This window comes from Schistocerca serialis, chromosome 3 (assembly GCF_023864345.2).
Source record: "Schistocerca serialis cubense isolate TAMUIC-IGC-003099 chromosome 3, iqSchSeri2.2, whole genome shotgun sequence".
Taxonomy (NCBI): domain Eukaryota; kingdom Metazoa; phylum Arthropoda; class Insecta; order Orthoptera; family Acrididae; genus Schistocerca; species Schistocerca serialis.
In genome coordinates, this window is record NC_064640.1 from 810,854,004 (window position 1) to 810,869,201 (window position 15,198).

At 44.8% G+C, this 15,198-nt stretch overlaps 1 protein-coding gene across 1 annotated transcript in view; it reads right to left on the reverse strand.

The window, feature by feature from the left end:
* LOC126470665 (uncharacterized) overlaps positions 1 to 12,612 on the reverse strand; it is a 1,059,339-nt gene extending 1,046,727 nt beyond the window's left edge. The window contains exon 1 of the mRNA XM_050098659.1: positions 12,569 to 12,612. The gene's annotated coding sequence lies outside the window, so the exon portion shown is untranslated. The remainder of the gene's footprint in view (positions 1 to 12,568) is intronic.
* Between the last annotated feature and the right edge of the window lie 2,586 nt (positions 12,613 to 15,198).

The window sequence follows — 15,198 nt, forward strand, 5'->3', positions numbered from 1 at the left end:
TGCCCAGGCGTATCAAGGCCGTTATTACGGCCAGAGGTGGTTGTTCTGGGTACTGATTTCTCAGGATCTATCCACCCAAATTGCGTGAAAATGTAATCACATGTCAGTTCTAGTATAATATATTTGTCCAATGAATACCCGTTTATCATCTGCATTTCTTCTTGGTGTAGCAATTTTAATGACCAGCAGTGTAGAAATGTCTACGGTCGCTTCGTTCCACCGTTCTTCTCCAGCTGTGCTCGTGTTTCGTTTCTATTGATTTCAGTGTCGACGGGCCGCTAAAACCCTACCTCCATTCGAATAATTTAAAACACAGACCGAAACGGACTAACTCTCAGATAGTAAACTCTTACAGCCGTTTTTGATTGCAGGTTATCTTGAGGTCGATCTAAAGAAAACTGCCGCATTAGACAGATTCATATATTTGGAAATTGTATGCTTTCTGCGTGAATAGCCGGCCTAGGTGACCGAGCGGTTCTAGGCGCTACAGTCTGGAACCGCGCGACCGCTACGTCGAATCCTGCCTGGGGCATGGATGTATGTGATGTCCTTAGGTTAGTTAGGTTTAAGTAGTTCTAAGTTCTAGGGGACTGATGACCTTAGAAGCTAAGTCCCATAGTGCTTAGAGCCATTTGAACCATTTTTTCTGTATGAAAAACAAAATCGATACTAATCCTTATTACAGAAACAGATATCCCAAATTATTTTTCTCTTCCAACTAGAGTGTATTACATTACTAGAAAACTTTACCAATTAACATGAGCTTTTTTAAATTATTAAGCAACAAATAAGTCGCATTGGCTCTGAAATTCACGTACACTCGTACCCAGGAGTAGGTTTCCTTTCCCATCCTTTTCCTATCCGAGGTTGTGCTCCGTCTCTAATGACTCCGTCGTCGACGGGACGCCACACCATGATATTTCCTTTTATCTAACAACTGGCGTTAGTGGCTATCGTTAGATATTGCTTTCTGCAAAAGAAGACAAATAGTATGAATTATTTCTACAAGTAACGTGAGCTTGGATTACAGTGTTTTATATGTTGCGAAAAAGTCTATTAATCTACAGACTGAATGTTTAAGATGCTTCTAAAAGAACGGTTGAATGTTAATTGTAAGATGACAAAGATGACAGGTATCGTTCTCCGCGAGCATGTGTGACGAGCTACAATATACGGAATGTGTAACAGAGTTAGGCGAAATACTTACCTAATATAACGCCAAAAAACATTTGCAGCAGAATGAAAATATTTAAAAGAAATAGGCAGCTGGTGTGAAGCTAACTAATAACTGTCCAGACAGTTGTCTATTATACACTGCGCATCAGAATGAAACGAACACTTCTTCGAAACATCGTAACTCCCACCCACTGCGACGCGTAAGTTTTAAATTTGGCTCTAAGGTGCATACAACTTTCCTCCCGCTTCAGGCAAATGCCGGCATGATTACTTTGAAATGACACGGTCGACTTCCTTCCCCATCCTTCCCAAACCCACCGAGCGAGGTGGCGCAGTGTCTAGCACACTGGACTCGCATTCGGGAGGACGATGGTTCAATTCCGCGTCCGGCCATCCTGATTTAGGTTTTCCGTGATCTCCCTAAATCACTCCAGGCAAATGCCGGGATGGTTCCTTTGAAACGGCTCGGCCGACTTCCTTCCCCATCCTTCCCTAATCCGATGAGACCGATGACCTCGCAGTCTGGTCTCCTCCCCAAACCAACCCCGCCCCCCTCCCCTCGCGACGTCAGCCTCGGGCTCGACAACGCTTCAAACAGTAGGGTGTCGATACATGGGAGAAAAGGCCCTGCTCCGGAGTTAATGTGACGTGTAAGGTTGGTTAATGATGTCACATTAGCAACAAACTTCACCACAATGCAGCCACCGTGGGTGCATCACAACATGATGGGACTGTCGTCAAAGCCCCTGTTACCCACACTGAACCCATTCTTTTGACACCTCTACGATGGAGTTTAGATCCGCGAAGCCCACCGTTGAAATCATTCGGCTTTCTTATGAATGAGCGAAGACAGCCGTCCGCACACACCGCCGCTCAGAAGCATCACAAAAACGAGTCAGGAGAGGTCATAAATGGTGTCAATGAAACCATCCCTTTCACTGGGACGCTGATTCCTATACATTTTGCGGTCGAAAACGACAATTCGCAGTGCGACGAGCAACAGAAAGACGTTGTTCACAATCTTTGACACCGCTGTCACATTCGGAAATTTCAACCATTCTATGAAGGACATTGTGGTGCTGCATCCCCATTAAGCGCGATCTGTTCCTTTTGGAGGTTAGCACGACCGAAATTTTTGCTCACGTGTACAGGGTGGAAGCACTAGGGACCGTTCAAAACCATTCGATAAAATTTGAACGTGATCCGTGACAGGAAAGGGTAATTTTGCATTTTCATCCCTCCTCCTTCGCATCCTCCTATGACGTGAATTAAGGTGGGATGCGACAGCAAAGTCCTTGAGAATTTCAAAAATGATCGTGTATAGAAACAACCCGTAACGTAATCTGAGGCGCCTGCAGGTAGACATCTCCTTGACGCCCCTGCAGATCCAGTTGCCTGCTTGCAACCACCTCGGACTCCTTTACAGGTTGTTTCTGTCCACTTGCATTTTTAAAATTCTCGATAAAGGTGGGCAGGTGCCAAAGAAGGGTTTGCCCAACTGGGGGATTCCTAAAGGGACTCTTTCCCGTTTTATCAACCCATATATCAATGTCACAATCCCCGTTCAAATGGCACTGAGCACTATGGGACTCAACATTTGAGGTCATCAGTCCTCTAGAACTTAGAACTACCTAAACCTAACTAACCTAAGGACATCACACACATCCATGCCCGAGGCAGGATTCGAACCTGCGACCGCAGCAGCAGCGCGGTTCCGGTCCGAAGCGCCTAGAACCTCTCGGCCACAGCGGCCGGCGCTGATTCTGAGTGGCGGTGTGTCCGAATCCTTTCCTCGGTCACTCATGCGTAAATCGCGTGATTTCACCGGTGGGCGCCGCGGTTCTAACCACCATCACAGAGGTGTCAAAAGAAGGGGTTAAATGTAGGTAATAGGGGCTGTGACGGCCTACCCATCGTACTGTGACACGTGCACGGTGAAGCTGGGCAGAATTGTGACGAAGTTTTGTGCCAGTGTGATATCATGAACGTGCCTTACATGTCATACGAACTTCTGAGCTGTGGCCTTTTTTCGCAAGTGTCGACATCTTGAAGTTGAAGCGCGCCGAGCCCGAGGGCGACGTCGTTGGGCGCTACGCTTTTTCACCATTAGAGAGGAAGGCTGCGTGCGCCTTTGAGCCAAATTTCAAACTTATGCGTCCCAATGGGTGGGAATTTCGGTGTTTCGAAGAAAGTAATCTTTTAAATCTGTAGCGAAGTGTAGATGCCGGCCGCGGTGGCCGAGAGGTTCTAGGCACTACAGTCTGGAACCGCGCTACCGCTACGGTCGCAGGTTCGAATCCTGCCTCGGGCATGGATGTGTGTACTGTCCTTACATTAGTTAGGTTTAAGTAGTTCTAAGTTCTAAGGAACTGATGACCTCAGAAGTTAAGTCCCATAGTGCTCAGAGCCATTTGAACCATTTTTTTGAAGTGTAGATCCCTTATGCATTTTAGTTTTCGTAGATATTAAGATAATGCTACTGAACGAAATCTTGTAATGAAATGGTAGCAAAGAAACTGTTAGAAAACACGAAATATCGCCAACGTGTTTGCATGTTACGCGTCCTCAGATTTAAAAAAATACCCTCTTTCTACCCATTGTAAAATTCCTTGTAGCAAATTAACATGTGTCAACATACCCTACGTATACATTATATTTTGTGTGTAATTTGTTCTTCAAAACATGTATGTAAGTAGAAGTATACGCGATGGAAACGCAGTTCATATTATAATTTTCAGAAACTGAACCGGATGTCTGTTTCTTCGAAGGTATACGTGATGCCGACAATCCTATAAGACAGATGTCCTGTTTGATTCCAGAATTGAGGCTATTTGTACTGCAGGGGTCGCACTGAATAATAATCTTGTATAAAATTAGATAAAACTGATAGCTAATATTATCAAAAATCTTAGCTACGTCTTTAGGACAATCCATATGCCTCTTCCACGTGCGTGATAAACTGTACGCAAATGCACATTGCGGTATCATGTTTAACACAGAAGAGACAACAATGTACAGTGCTTGAACATGAACCTGATTGTTTTCTAAAATCCAGGGCAAAATCTTTCGATTCCTGTTAAAGAGTACAGTCCCAACTAAAATTTACGTAGCCGTACCACGCAACGGCAAGGTGAAATGTTCCTTATCATTTTTCCGTAGACCTCTTTCAACTCAACGCACTTAGTCAAATTTCTTTCCGTAGATTCCATCCCTAATGTGCGCTTCTGAAAAGTGCGCGAAAATGTACCTGCAGCTGCGATAATCTCCTCATTCGACTCAGCGCGTACGGAAGTCGAAAATTCATTTAAATTTTTGACAGTGGAAAGTCAAAGGATGCCACATCCGGTCAACACGGTTCATGTTCCAACGGATCATGCGGGAATTCAACAGTTTTTCCATTGCTGAGGTAACTCAGTTAAATGATTGTTCTGAGAAAATTTTTTCGTTTGGCTGCCATCCGGTTCTATCCTCACGTGTTTTTCATCCTTCTAGTTCAGAAGACTTTCGAAGTGTTATCCAGGTATTTTTTTACGATTGAAAAGGTTACCTTTTGTATCCCAGGAAACTTTGGCCATAAAATTTCCACCGAATAAAATATATTAGTGGAGGTCTCGTATTTCCACTCACTCCTTTGTCTGATGTTTCGTTTCTGGCATCAAATAACGAAGGTGTGCACAAAAGGATTTCGTTTCTCTCTAAAAAGATCGGAATATTTTTATCGTATACATTATTGACGTTGAACCTTTTTACTGTGGTTTTGTCAAGAGTTTATAAATGCTACGTTTTACACTTTGGTGTGTCGTGGATCATTGTACAATGCCATACATACAACTTCACGAATTACATAGTGTGTAGGTAACGAAATAACATCGTAATCCTTATTTTTATGCGCATGAAGCAGTAGTATCTAAATGATTTCTGCTATTTTCTCCAGCTGTGCGATACTAACACCTAGTTTCGCTTGTTACAAAATGTGAACTGCCTGTGAATATACAGAGTTTCTCTACTAAGAGAAGTCAAGCATTTTTTCTCTGGCGCTTCGGCAAATATTTGAAACTTAGTTTTTGCATTGTGTAGCTGGAGTCAACCCCAAAAAAATTGTGCGCGCAGCTTTCATGCGATGCCCAGTGTCGAATGACAGCGTCGGTTCGTTTCTCGTTACAAAGAAAATGATTTTTAAAGCGAAATTTTACGTGTCGCTTCGATAGAGCGGTCCCAGGTCAGTCCAGCGATATACTTTTATTTACGGGGGCAGTAAAAATCGATAAATAACCAGTATTCCAGAAGCTACAGTACTGCCTCGGCCCACGCCGACTGCTGCCGCCAAGCATGCAGCGCTACACAATCGTTGCAGGATTGCTGTTTATTCTTCGTGTTTTACTGTCCCTGTTATTACATATCGATAAAACGACTATCGGATTAGACTAATTTCGCAGCGCTGTATCACATGACACGTAAAATTCAGATTTAAATATAGTTTTTGTTTGTAATGGAAAACAAACCGATGCTTTCTGTCGACACTCAGCGTCATATGAAAGACGTAACGATTAGTAATTGTGTGTGTTGACTCCTTCTACACACTGCAAAATCTCTCCCTATGCCCTAGGGAAAACACGCCTAACGACTCTTAGGAGAGACACACGGTCTACCATCTGAGGATGAGACTGCAATACCTATAAAGCTATCTAATGGAAGAAAAACAAGATCTTTAAAAAAAGGTCATAAAGAGTCGCAGTTTCAAAACCATCAGCAATATGATCCAAATTTCGATTTTTCATTTGCTTTAGGCCAGAGCTTTTATGAAAATTTACAGTATTATCACATTACTTCTCACACCCCTATGGATGCTTTACATATCTGAACCATCGATTGTCCAGTGCGATATTATATACTTCCTCGATGTTTCCATACGTGGTTACAGTTTTGGACGATGTTCAGATGGAAACCTTGTACAGATATAAGATACCTTTGAGCTGAGATGCCGGCCGGAGTGGCCGAGCGGTTCTAGGCGCTACAGTCTGGAACCGCGCGACCGCTACGGTCGCAGGATCGAATCCTGCCTCGGGCATGGATGTGTGTGCTGTCCTTAGGTTAGTTAGGTTTAACTAGTTCTAAATTCTAGGGGACTGATGACCTCAGAAGTTAAGTCCCATAGTGCTCAGAGCCATTTGAACCATTTTTGAGCTGAGATATCGATTTTGTAACTATTGACGATGAAGAAACACTCGTTACAAACGTTCACTGTCTACGGATGAATTTTCGTAGACGATAAACCGCCCAAATGAAAGGTCGTTTAGATGGCATCGTACCCAGTTTAACCCTTTGAACAGACTTCAAACTGTAAGAAAACATTAAAAATTCGTGTAAACATACTTATTCCGCAAATCAGGTTGGTACTGGGGATGTTTTATTGCTCAGAATGAACCAGTGGTGCAGAAAACAAATTTCATCTAAGTAAACGGCTTCAAAGAGAAATTCAGGACGTCTGAAGTTAACCAGCTAGTTTTCGTGTTTCACTCCCATAAGACGTTGGTAATAATGCATAAATCCTGGTGCTGAGCTGGAGAGAACACGTTGAGAACAGGAAAATTCACGGTGGACAGCCATGGTCAAATTCACGTGGTACCATTGTTCTGTAACGTATCTAGACACATTTTTCTGTAGTACTTTTCTGTAATTCACGCTGAATCTCATAGTATCAACACCAGCATTTCATTATACTACGCCCGGATGTGATTTATAAAGCAGTAACATCTTTTTCATGACCGTGGACGCAAAAAAGTTTACTTTCCGACTGTGAAGCTATGCAGCAGATGACTTCTTATTAGTACTACAGTGCAACAATTCGCCGGTGGGTATATCGCACATTTCGAGATAAAGCGTTGGGTAGAATACCACAGTGTGGAGGAGAAACAGGGATGGAAAGACAAGGCCGGCCGCTGTGGCCGAGCGGTTCTAGGCATTTCAGTCCGGAGCCGCGCTGCTGCTACGGTCGCAGGTTCGAATCCTGCCTCGTGCATGGATGTGTATGATGTCGTTAGGTTAGTTAGGTTTACGTAGTTCTAAGTGTAGGGGATCGATGACCTCAGATATTAAGTCCCATAGTGCTTGGAGCCATTTTTGGAAAGACAGAGCCGGCCGAAGTGGCCGTGCGGTTAAAGGCGCTGCAGTCTGGAACCGCAAGACCGCTACGGTCGCAGGTTCGAATCCTGCTTCGGGCATGGATGCTTGTGATGTCCTTAGGTTAGTTAGGTTTAACTAGTTCTAAGTTCTAGGGGACTAATGACCTCAGCAGTTGAGTCCCATAGTGCTCAGAGCCATTTGAACCATTTTTTTTGGAAAGACAGGCTTGGTATAAGGGGTGATCAAAAAGTTTTAGTTCGAAGGCCTCACAGTCTACAATCAGTATGCCAATCAGACAAAATCGCCGTGATAATTGAGGCCGCCGGCCGCGGTGGTCTAGCGGTTCTAGGCGCGCAGTCCGGAACCGCGCGACTGCTACGGTCGCAGGTTCGAATCCTGCCTCGGGCATGGATGTGTGTGATGTCCTTAGGTTAGTTAGGTTTAAGTAGTTCTAAGTTCTAGGGGACTGATGACCTCAGAAATTAAGTCCCATAGTGCTGAGAGCGATTTGAACCAATTTGATAATTGAGGCCATCATCCCTTCCACACAGCAAGTTGATGGAACCCATTTAGTAAAACACTGTGTCTTTCTGAGTGAAAAAGTCCGTAACTGCCTGCTGGACTTCCCCGTCCGATAGAAATCGTCGACACACCCAGGCATTTCTTAAGGGGCATGTGGTGTGATAATCGTATGGGTAGAGATCAGAACCATAAGGAGCGTCTCCCATCTGAGTTGACGTGGTGGATGAGGCTGGCATCGAAGATCGAAAAATGGGTGTGAGCACTATAGGACTTAACATCTATGGTCATCAGTCCCCTAGAACTTAGAACTACTTAAACCTAACTAACCTAAGGACATCACACACATCCATGCCCGAGGCAGGATTCGAACCTGCGACGTAGCAGTCACGAGGTTCCAGACTGAAGCGCCTAGAACCGCACGGCCACACCGGCCGGCCATTGCAGATCGACCGCGACCAGCACGGAACTTGGCGCACCATTCCACAACGGTCGTTTTCTACAGAGATAGTGTCCCATGCACATTCTTCATGCCAGCCGGTGTGGCCGAGCGGTTCTAGGCGCTTCAGTCTGGAACCGCGCGACCGCTACGGTCGCAGGTTTGAATCCAGCCTCGGGCATGGCTGTGTGTGATGTCCTTAGGTTAGCTAGGTTTAAGTAGTTTTAAGTCCTAGGGGACTGATGACCTCAGATGTTAAGTCCCATAGTGCTCAGAGCCATTTGAACCACATTCTTCATTCTCCAATGGATGTCTATCAGTGTTTGTCTTTCGGCAGTCAAGGAAAGAATAACAGCACGTTGGTCCTCTTGGGACGCATTTGGTAATAACGTCCCTATAGTTCACGTTTCCACATTTACCGTATATACGTCGGAAAAACAAAAATGCCGCACTAATCCCTCGCTTACATATTCGCATCGAAGTCGCATTACGTTGCCCACACGCAGCAACAACGCCCTAAAGGGAAACTTTTTGATCGCCTCTTGTACTTATACCACCAGCTGAATTTCGAACCAAACGGGGACGCTAAGGAATATAGGACAAGAGGAGGCTATTAGGTTCGAGACTGGTATGTATTTCGCAATGGTGAGAATGAGACAAACGGCAAGCTGTGACGTACGAGCCCAATAACGTGTCTGATGTGGGACGGTGACGGCGGTCTGCCACGGAAGCGGCGAACAGTGCGAGTGGAGCGAGCGCAGCGCCCCACCTGAGTGCGGTGCGAAACGACAATAACACTGCGAGATCGCTTTCGCTGGAGTGGCGGCATTGTCGCTGTCGCTCTCGGGACAAAGCGCCCTCTCCTTTCCGCCAGCCGCGAAGTGACGCCCCTTGTAAGGAGTCTAAAACATCTGAATGGCGGCGCCAGCGTCATTTTTACACGCAGAGTCTCGCTCTAACGGAAATGTGGATTTAATATTCATCTCTGATGAATATTTACCAATAAACGACATCGTTTCTTCCTCCGCTTCTATAAAAATTCTGTTGCTGGAAACCTAGGAAATCAGTTTTCTTCATTTCACAGTTAACTATAATGAACGAGTAAAACGAGACGTGAACAGAACTAATCATTTCTGTTCTTGTAACAGAAATAAGGAGCAAACAATCGCCCAAGTAACTGAAACAAATAACTTCATAATGATTTATCGTCTGATTCTGTCAGTTGAGTTCTAAAATGAAAGGGTGAAGGAGAAATCTGGATGGAGAGGAACAACGTATATAACAGTAACGGAATTAAACTGCAGCCAGTAGCCACTGAATCCACTAATTTATTATATGAGTCGTTCCCCGTTCGTGATAGTTTTCCTTCAAGATGGCATTCTTACGTTGCGGTGATGCGTCGTTGTATGGGATAAAAATAAATAAACTACAATCAATTTTTTTTTAAATTCTTTATTGACGTCAGGCCTGCTTTTGAGCAGCTATTTTCATGTTTAGATATACATATTCTTCTCGTATATAATGTAAGGCGATAGATCTATACTGCTACTATAACCTGTCGATAAACACTTTGGATAAAGTGTTTGTCACTGATAATTCGTTTTATTGTAAATATTGAAGAGTCTCTGTGTGTCATTTAACGTATACTGCATAAACGTATACTGGAATGTTAAAGAAAAGAAGAGTTTCTTTTACATTTCAAGGTAATTATGTCGACTCAGTCAGGAGGATTCTTATTGTAATCGTCGAGTCCCTCTAAAAACAGAATTCCTGATGTGTCCACACATCATTTATGCCGTGACTTTTTGTGTGAATTTTCAGAGTCCACAAATCGGAATTAGACATGGTGGTTCAGCAAGTTCAGTTTTATTGATTAAACCAACAAAGTTGCAAAATGATGAGTTGATAACAACAAAAGTTTCCATACATTTCGTGTCAGATTGTGCTTATAGACTTGTGCACCTTTAAAGATGGGATGGTGACGGTCCGTGAAAGCCAGAGAGTAAGAATTGAAAAGATGATCAGTCTCTTCGCCTGTAGCCTAATTTATCCAATTCACAACTAGTTTCGCAAGGCTAGCTTCCATCACCAAGTGCAGTAGTGCGAATAGTGAAACTATTCCGCGATGTCGAAGCAAGATAATCTTCGACGAAATAACTGTTTTGTTTCAATATGCCTGATGTTCACTTTGATGTAACGTGACACCAAGTTACAGCAAACTGTAGGATTATTGTAACAGCTATTTCATTGAAGGCCGATCTTAATTCGGACTTACGAAAATAGTTTAATTATTAGCATGACTGCATTTCATGACAGAATCTATCCCGGTGAAGCTAACTGTGAACTTAAGAAATTAAACTGCTCTGGAAGGAAACCACCTTTTTATATCCAGTTACATATTAATATTTAATATCAACAAGATTGAGATAAAAGAAAGTTTTAACTGACGTATGTATTACATAAATTGTTTGATTAGAGTCCATCTATTGGCTTTACTGGCATTTTTGTATGTAAGTCGATCAAAATCAACTGAGGAGACGAGACGACTGAATTTTGAAACATTTTTAAGGAACATTAATCCAGAAAAACTGGTGGACTAGCTATTTCTTTTCTCAGATGTTATCTGTTTTACCACTTTTCAGTCTTGTTATCATTATCATACATTCAGTTCGGTTTTGTGTAACAAAGCATGTGGTAAATAAATGGGCACTCTTAACGTCAGGGATCGTCAGGTGTCTTAAATTATGGGACCAAGTTTTTTTTACAGCTGAGGAAACAGATGTTTCAAATACCATCGATGTGCGGCTGTAGTAACGTAGAGGTCAAAAAGTTGCAGCAGATCATGCAGGTGAAAATCTTTACGGTAAGTATGTTATCAAAAACAAAATTAAGACTGATATAACTGACAAATTCTCTGGCATGTAGCCATGTTATCAATGTAGTTTTACGCAAAATTTTGTCAATTGATATGTTCGACTTCCGCTTGTATTATTGCAGATGAATCTCCCGTCAAATAATATCGTTGCAACAGATATTAATACGATAGCGTGGTATTTCGATGATACAGTTTGGCGATACTGAATTACACGCAGGCTTATAGAGGGAAATCCCATATTGTATATTCTGTTATGTCATGACGATGGATGTAATTAAAGGCTTCATGTAATTACGATTCCAGAAGCGCTGCTAAGTCAGATGGTTTCATTCGTTACAATAGGCCTATTTCGGTCAGGTCAGATTGCTGATAATAGTTCTGTCGCTGTCTCTTTGTTTTAATTACACTCAATTAGTGTTCTTGAAGTAACAACAGTTGGTTTTGCTACATACTCATACGCAAACACACGCACACAAACAGAGAGACATACAACCGAATTCACATTAAAATACTTACGCATTCGCATACATACGAAAGTACCGACGTAATCTTAAATTTAATCATATGTGCTGTAGCATCATCGTGTGGCGTGTGGTAGAAAGACGGCGATCTTCGACGTCGTACGCTCGTGGTCTGTTCAGTTTTAATTATAATTGAACTACCAGTTATTTCCACCATTGTCGGCAGGTGACTTCAGTACGCCAATGACGTCAAAGAGCTCCGGTACATGTTGCAGAAGTGCGTTGCAAAAATCACGACTGAGCGAAACGATACTGGAGGTAACAGTGGTTGCGCAGAGGTAGTTAAGACTCAGTGACCGACGCATAGTCCTGAGAGGTGGCTGCAAACCACGCTCTCTGTTGAATAACATAAGCCCCTTGCTACTACGTCATTTTGTCGCAGCATTTAATATTCTTAGCAGCAAAACAAACTTGCAAATAAGCTAGCTGGCTTTCAGCAAGCACACTGAGCAGCAGATACTTCAGTAAAGTTGTGTCAAATGGTAGAGGAAAATCGCAGTCTTCGTTTCTGTAATGTCTCGCTCATATTCATCAGTTGTCTCTTTAGCGCCGTGTCGCTCTCTCTCTCTCACACACACCACACACATACAGACATAAGCAAAATCGCGCACACAAGATGCAGGGCGCATACAGAAGCACGCACATTGAAATGAGCGTATTCTCGCTCGCAGAATGCGCGCGCACGATTGCGTACATTTTATGCTGCAGAGCCAGGAGCGGAGGGGATGGACGCGAAGGTCGGAGAAGAGTTTTCCTCGGGCGCGGGGGCAACCGCCGACGGTACCGGCAGAAGCAGCGGCGGCGGCAGCGGCGGCGGCGGCAGCGGCAGCGAGGGGAGCGAGAGACGTGTACGTCGGAGCCGGTGGCAGTGCAGATTGCAGCTGGTGCGTAAAGTGCAATCGTTAGGGGACTTACTGCGAGCAGTTGAGGAGCAGGGAGCAGAGCGACCGCTGCGGGCTGCGGGCTGGCACGGACTGGCGGCTGCGCAGCGCAGGACCCGGGCTGGCCGCGGCGGCTCGCGCATGCGCACTCGCCACCCGCCGGTTTCCCTCCTACCGCTCTTCCGCCTGTGCCTCTGTTGCCCCTACCGCCACCTTACTCTTCTTCTCGATCTACCCAATCACCCTCTCGACAAGGCCATCCCCACTCGTGGCGTGTTGCATCCAGGGTGTTACCGTACTCCCGTGCATGCGGAAGCTGCAACGGACCGCGATCGGGAGGCCGGCGGGAGGGGGTGGGGGAGCGTGCTCGGGCCGCGTTTGCCAGTGCGTGTGGTCGCGGCCGCCTTCATTTACGTGGCACCGAAGTGGATGGAGCTGACACCGAAGCGTCGATGCGGTATGCGGAACGTAAACACCGGCCGCCTAGGCAGACACGGCACTAGAACGATTGCAAATTCCGCGTACGGGTGGACTTCTTACGTGACCTCTGGTTGCGCTGAGAGAGTAAATCGAGGAGGAGGAGATTAGTGTTTAACGTCCCGTCAACAACGAGGTCATTAGAGACGGAGCGCAAGCTCGGGTTAGGGATGGACGGGGAAGGAAATCGGCCGTGCCCTTTCAAAAGAACCATCCCGGCATTTGCCTGTAAGGATTTAGGGAAATCACGGAAAACCTAAATCAGGATGGCCGGAGACGGGATTGAACCGTCGTCCTCCCGAATGCGAGTCCAGTGTGCTAACCACTACGCCACCTCGCTCGGTTCTGGTTGCGCTGGTCGCTTCCTACATACCTGCACGACTTACTCGCACTTACCTAGAAAGCCTGATTTGATTTATTCAAATTACGAAATACAATATCCGTACAAGTAACACTATCCAGCTGGACTTTACAGAGATCTTACAGACCGCTCTGAGAAATGGAACCACAAACACGACAGATGTTCCTGTATGAGGGGCGTTCAATAACTAATACTACACTGCTGGCCATTAAATTTGCTACACCAAGAAGAAATGTAGATGATAAACGCGTAGTCATTGGACAAATATATTATACTAGAACTGACATGTGATTACATTTTCACGCAATTTGGGTGCATAGATCCTGAGAAATCGGTACCCAGAACAACCACCTCTGGCCATAATAACGGCCTTGATACGCCTGGGCATTGAGTCAAACAGAGCTTGGATGGCGTGTACAGTTACAGATGCCCATGCAGCTTCCACACGACACCACAGTTCATCATGAGTAGAGACTGGCGTATTGTGACGAGCCAGTTGCTCGGCCACCGTTGACCAGACGTTTTCAATTGGTGAGAGATCTGGAGAATGTGCTGGCAAGGGCAGCAGTGGAACATTTTCTGTATCCAGAAAGGCCCGTACATCACCTGCAACATGCGGTCGTGCATTATCCTGCTGAAATGTAGGGTTTCGCAGAAATCGAATGAAGGGTAGAGCCACGGGTCGTAACACATCAGAAATGTAACGTCCACTGTTCAAAGTGCCGTCAATGCGAACAAGAGGAGACCGAGTCGTGTAACCAATGGCACCCCATACCATCACGCCGGGTGATACGCCAGTATGGCGATGACCAATACACGCTTCCATTGTGCGTTCACCGCGATGTCGCCAAACACGGATGCGACCATCATGATGCCGTAAACAGATCCTGGATTCATTCGAAAAAATGACGTTTTGCCATTCGTGCACCGAGGTTCGTCGTTGAGTACACCATCGCACTCGCTACAGTATGTGATGCAGCGTCAATGGTAACCGCAGCCATGGTCTCCGAGTAGTTCTTACGTGACCTCTGCTTGCGCTGGTCGCTTCCTACTTGGTGACCCATACCTGTACGAGTTATTCACACTTACCTAGAAAGCGTGATTTGTTTCATTCAAATTACGAAATACAAGGAACGCTATCCAGCTGGACTTTACAGGGATCGTATAGATCGCTCTGAGAAATGGAACCAGAAACACGGCAGATGTTCTTGTATGACGGGCGTTCAGTGACTAATACAACACATACTCTATTCTGTTGTTGATACTTCTTCCGGGTTATATGGCCGTGGTCCATGGAATTCTTCTGTTCCTAACGTTTCGTCCAATACTACGTCGGACATCCTCAGAGGTATGGCTGGTCCTGCTGAGTCCTGCCGACTGACGAGTCGGGCGTCGGAGAGCGGCCTAAATACCGAGGAAAGTGGGCGTGGTCTAGCTTGCACATAGTAGCAGAGAGAAAACTAGTCAAAGACAAAATGTAACTATCGATAATAGTTCGTCATACATAAAAATCACTTATCGATTCTGTAACGCCACTGTCCATATGTCGCTTAATTTCAAGGCCTCTTCTTTTCTGTTAAAATTATCTTTATGTTTATAAATTTCAATAGCCTCCCTATACAGTCGTGGATAATAGTTCCTGGTAGCACTTAAAACTGTAGTTTCAGAAAACTTAACTACATGGTCACCTGACTGAAGTGCATGTTCCGCAAGTTTTCTGAAACTGCTGCTACGGTCGCAGGTTCGAATCCTGCCTCGAGCATCGATGTGTGTGATGTCCTTAGGTTGGTTAGGTTTAAGTAGTTTTAAGTCATTTTGAACACAAC